The following is a 6,094-nucleotide window of genomic DNA, read 5'->3' on the forward strand; positions in this document are numbered from 1 at the left end:
GTTGTCTGTGCTTGCGTGATGTGGGTGATAGTGTGGGTGTGTGGAGTGAGGACGTGTGTATAGCACATGGTGATAATGGTTTACCTGACAGGCAGGGGTTGTTGACTGTAGGGCCCAAAAGGTTCCAAACAGGCAATAACCTTATCTTCCTCCACACTGGCCTAAGGAACACTTTAGTAGCTAGAAATAGGTAGGGCCAGAAAATGGCCTGGGACACTTCAATCAATATTTTCAAGGTTGTTGAAAGATTCTGGTTTGGCTGTGATAATCTGGATTGGTAGGCATCAGACAATCCTACCTGGAATTTACTAAGCCACACAAAGGCACCTTGTGTAGCTCCTTGGGGTTTACTAAATCCAAGGTAGACAAGGCAACACATTTCGCTGCATTGCATTACCTTGCGACAGGGAGGGGTTTCACGAGTTGTCAAGGACTGCCTGGACTCCGTCACCTATTCAGCCCCTTATGGACTCCTGTGGGTTAGCCCGAGGTGAAGCCATGCCCTCAGACACTCATAGGCTCACACACGACCCCGCGATGAAGAGCACACCCTATGGGCCACACAAGATGTGGAAGTCTCAGTGGCCATCCTAGGGCCACGCATGGAGCTGTGCTTCGCTTGACAATCGGACATCCTCGTCGTAAGCAGCATCGGCTTCCTTCCAGTCCCGGCATCATGGCAGCACTGGCCTTCGTGCCTGGACAGCAGCCGCTCCAAGGCGCCAAATCTTATCCTGCAAAGAATGCGTAAACAAGCACACATGCGCATATCATCACCGACAAAGACTTGCATGTAAAGCTCATTTATGAGCATGTTTTCACTCCTTTCTCTTTTCTAGGATCACACGAGTCCCAGGGGTATTGATCCTTCCATTGTTACACGACACAGCATTCCAGAGAGCGGGCAGTGGCAGACCCAGAGCGGGCACCCGTGCAGGTTCTCTTCCCCCACTTACCTTGTTTTCTTCCCTCCCTCTCCCCTCAGTGGCTTCTCCTGGTGGATCATTCTTACGCTCATCAGGATTAGCATGGTTGGGCACTGGAGGACTGCACTTTGGAGCATATACAGGTCAGAGCTGCTTTACATTCCTGTGTAGCACTGAGATGTCTGGCCTGCGTGGAATGTGGGCATTCCTACACATCCACTCAGGGACAGAGAGTTGTACACCTATGAAATCGTCAAAATGGTCACCTCCCAGAACCGGAATTAACAACAGGAAATAGTTTTACTTCTCCTCCTTGTTTCCTCTTTCTATGTGTGCTGCATCCGGAATAGACAAAGCCTTTAAGCATTGTTTTTTTGCAGGGAGGTATAGCTTCCTGCACAAAAACAATACTGCTCGACACAAGGACCCTTGCCTGGTGCCAGGGTGCCTGCCTTGGCACTAGGCGGAACCCGTGCACCAGCACAAGGGGGCAACAGGAAGCGCCATATCTTGGTAAATATGGCACATTTCTGATGTCTCCCTTTCACGCACCACAGCACGTTGTCATGCTGTGCTGCTTTGTGTGAAATGTTAGTAAATCTGCCCCTAGGTGTGGGTGCAAACGACCTGGGGCATGCTGGTAAGCCAAAGTGTGAGGGTGTTGACAATTGGAGAGGTTCTCGTTAGCTGAATATGCTGCAGTGTTGGTTGAAATGCTTTCTGGGTATCCTTGTTGAGCTGGAAGATGGCAGGACATTGCTCCATAAACTATGTATTTGCTGTACTTCTTGCGACCGTGCCATTTTTATTTCAGAAGATGGTTTATAAAGTGCAGTTCGTCAATAAAACCCACATGCAACAGAAGTTGTTGCACACTTTTCAATTTTTTGCATTCGTTTGTTATTGAACATATTTAACTGCCTTGTAATTAGATTTGTAACAAGCAGGCATACCAGTCCATCTGGTCCATGGGGATCTTTGCTTGACCGGGTGTCTCTTTACTTTGTAAGTTTTATGCAATGCTTAAATACGAATTTAAATAATCTATTTATCATGCTGAAAGCTGCTACAACTCCCTCCAGAGGGTGGCATGTTAATGAATTCTAACTTTCACCATAGACTAGTGTGTGGGCAACACAGGGCAGAGTGGGGCTTGGTTTTAGAACTGCTTACTTGTAATAATGGATTAATAGGTGCAAAAGTTTACCACAGGTGAGGATGGGTACATCATGATTGAAAAAAGTGTGGGGACCGTGAACCGGTATGACAGGCTGTTTTAAAATCAGAGCTGGTGAGTGGTGAACAGACTTTACTGAGATTGTAAAGCCCTTTACCTCCCTCTGGAAATAGAGAAGAGAGGCTTAAAGACCCAGGTGACCAAAGAGGAATGCCAGGGAATAGAGGCTGAAAGCTGCAACATCAGAACCAACAGCAAAACTCATCCTCTGCACCTGGTGTTGATTAGGGGCACTCGAAGAGACTTCGGTTGGACATGTTCATAGTAAGGCAACCCAATCAGAAAAGCCCATGCAATACACTTCCCCTGTATGGAGAGCTTACCTAAGAGCATGTGCAGAAGGTGTCCCTCTTTATAGCAAACAGTAATGCTTGCACAGGTGTGAACCCCCATAGAGCACTTCTGCAGTTTGGCGGCCCCTTCCCTGATAGGGGAAGGGAGGGAGGGCACACACTGAGATAATGGAATTGGAGTCATGCAGCCTGGGTCCCTCTATGAGTCTTTCAGGTGTCATTGAAAGGCAACACTTTAATGGCATGCATCAGGTGTGACTATGCTGAGTCAACTGCTGATGCTCTGTTCTCTGCAGGGCCACCAGTTCAATTCTAAAAACAGAGCCCAGGAGCTAATACATGGATATGCAAGTTTATTCTCATAGGAATTTCCAAGGTCCTTAATACACTCTTTTATTATCACTTATGTGGACGCCCAATAGAGATAAAGAACATGTTTTCTTTATATACTATTCTTATCTGGAATCCCAGTCAAATGCTCCTTCTCAAACACCTGCTGTAAGACTGGGATTTTCAGGGGCAAAGAAAGCGCCCATAGCTGTACTCTTTTGTTGCAAGCATAGTTCACCAATGAATACAGAATAATTATTATCCTGTCTGCTTTAAGCCGTTCCTATGAACCTTTGTGGATGTTTTACATGGGACATCTGGTTAGGATCACAGAGGTACATCTCAGGGCTCCTAATTACAATGGTGCCCCCTCATTAGGGGAGTGCTAAGCCACCAAACTCAGTCCCATTTCTCTATCCATGACTGTCATGGTGAGACCCTATGGAAGATGAGGCCTATTCAAAACCAAACCATAATTTATTGAAATTATCCTACCAGGGTGCTACATTATAGTCAACAGAGTCCCTTCCTATGTGAAAGGCAACTGAAGTTGCACAGGGGTAGGATAGGCCCTCCCCAGTAAGTCTGAAGTAGAAGTACTCTCTCTAGAGTTAGTATTTGTGTGTTTGTGTATGCGCACCCTCATGCACTCAATATGGGACAGCAAGAAGTCAGGAAAAAATGCATGACCTAGAACTGAAGGGGTGGGGTTTAGGGCTACCCCCTGCATCTTGTGAAGGACATCCATTTGCATCAACTACCACCCATAATTCCTTATGTCATTGGCAACTACTATGTCTGGGGTACTGTAGGACATACAAAGGAGCATATATCTAGCCCACAACGATCCTCGCAGAAGCTGGAACAAAGTCACCGAAGACCAGCTCACCCCCTCCCTCAGCAGAACCCCACCACCAACCTCCATGGACGCCAACACCTCAGCTTGCAACCTCCACTTCTGGTTCTCCGACTGGGCCAACACACTGGCCAGCTGGTTCTCCCCCACCCTCCAAGAGTCCAAGCGGACCTCCAGACAGCTCAGGAAAAGATGGAGGAGCAGCAAGACCATGGCAGACCATGCAGCCTTCAAAACCGCTGTCACCGTACACCACCACCTAATCAGAACAACAAAGAAAGCAGCCATACAGGAAGGCATCAACGCCAGCGCACACAACATCAAAGAACTCTTTGCCATAGTCAAAGAATTGGCCAAACCTAACACAGAGACAGCAGACATTCCCCTCCTCAAAACCTCTGTGACAACCTCGCAACCTTCTTATCCACAGCAAGATCAAAGAGATCTATGATAGCTTCGCAACCCAATACCCACCCACACCACTCACAACCACAGCACCCAGTGCCTCCAGACCCCAGCAGACCTTGCCCAACTGGACCACCCTCACCGCTGATGACACCATCAGGATTATGAAGCGCATACACTCCAAAGCCCTTTCGGATCCCTGCCCTCACCACATCTTCAACAGAGCCCACACTGCCATCACACCCGAACTCTGCCCCACCATCAACTGCTCTATCAAGTCCGCTACCTTCCCGGGTGACTGGTAACATGCAGAGATCAACTTCCTGCTGAAGAAACCCTCTGCTGACCCCACAGTCCTCAAGACCTACAGACCCCTCTCACTGCTCCCCTTCCCAGCCAAAGTCATTGAGAAAACTATCAATGCCCAACTCTCCGAGTTCATTGAAACAAACCACATCCTGGACCTCTCCCAATCGGGCTTAAAAAACAACCACAGCCCGAGACCACTCTCCTCGCCGCTACAGATGACATCCGCACACTCTTCGACTGAGGCAAAACTGCTGCCCTCATCCTCTTTGACCTCTCAGCTGCCTTCAACACCATCTCCCACCACACCCTCTGCGCATGAATCCACGACACCGGCATACGTGACAAAGCCCTAGAATGGATCCACTCCTCCCCCACCTGCCAAACACAGAGAGTCAAACTTCCACCTTTCAACTCAGAACCCACAGAGATCAGCTGCGGAGTGCCTGAGAGATCCTCCCTAAGCCCCACCCTCTTCAACATCTACATGCCACGCTTGCAGCCATCGTCAAAAGCCACGGACTCAACATCGTCTCCTACGCCGATGACACCCAGCTGATTCTCTCCCTCAAAGACGAACCCACAGCCACCAAGAGCAACTTCCACAACGGGATGAAGGTAGTCGCCACCTGGATGAAGGACAGCTGCCTCAAGCCTAACTCAGACAAGACTGAAGTCCTCATCCTGTGCTCCACCCCCACCGCATGGGATGACTCCTGGTGGCCTGCAGTGCTCGGAACGCCCCCATACCCACAGACCACAAACAAAACCATAGCATCATCCTGGACTCCTCGCTCTCAATGAACCACCAAATCAACACTGTTTCGTCCTCCTGCTTCCACACGCTTCGCCTGTTTCATAAGATCTTCAAGTGGATCCCCACTGAGTCCAGGAAAGTCGTCACCCATGCGCTTGTCAGCAGCAGACTCGACTACGGCAACGCACTATACTCCAGCACTACCAAGAAACTCCTAAAGAAACCACAGAACATCCATAACGCCTCCACCAGACTCATCCTGAACATCCCAAGCCACAGCCACATCACTGGCCACCTGAGAGACCTTCACTGGCTACCTATCAACAAAAGAATTACCTTCAAGCTCCTCACACACGCCTACAAAGCCCTCCACAATGCTGGACCTGCATACTTCAACTACCGCCTCTCCTTCTACACTCCCACCAGACATCTCTGCTCCGTCTAACTGGCCCTGGCCACCATCCCAAGTATCCGCAAGACTATCGCTGTAGAAAGATCCTTCTCGTACCTCACTGTGGAGACCCGGAACTCCCTGCCTATGCACCTCAGGCAATCACCATTGCTGCCGCAATTCAGGAAGGGCCTCAACTACTCTTCAACTAAACCGCTGATCAACCCCCACCCCCCACTCAGCGCGTTGAGACCCTTACGGGTGAATAGTCGTGCTCTATAAGAATCCTGATTGATATAACCAAGTAGCAGTCACCAGTAGGTAGTTATAGTTATGACCATGTTGAGATAGAAAAAGCATATTTGACTTGCCCATATGTTTAGCACCGTTTGACGAATCTTCATGAAATTTTCCCAAAAGAGTGTGCCGATGATTCTTGTTGCTTGTAGAAAGTTTTGGGGTTATTCATCAAGTGGGGGCCGAGAAAAAGTGGGGGTCAAAAAACATGCATTTCGCATAGGAGTTTTGAACTCGACTACAGCCTGAACCGCTGGACGGAATCACACCAAATTTGGCAGAAAGGTAGCTTTTGA

Source organism: Pleurodeles waltl, chromosome 3_2 (genome assembly GCF_031143425.1).
Source record: "Pleurodeles waltl isolate 20211129_DDA chromosome 3_2, aPleWal1.hap1.20221129, whole genome shotgun sequence".
Taxonomy (NCBI): Eukaryota; Metazoa; Chordata; class Amphibia; order Caudata; family Salamandridae; genus Pleurodeles; species Pleurodeles waltl.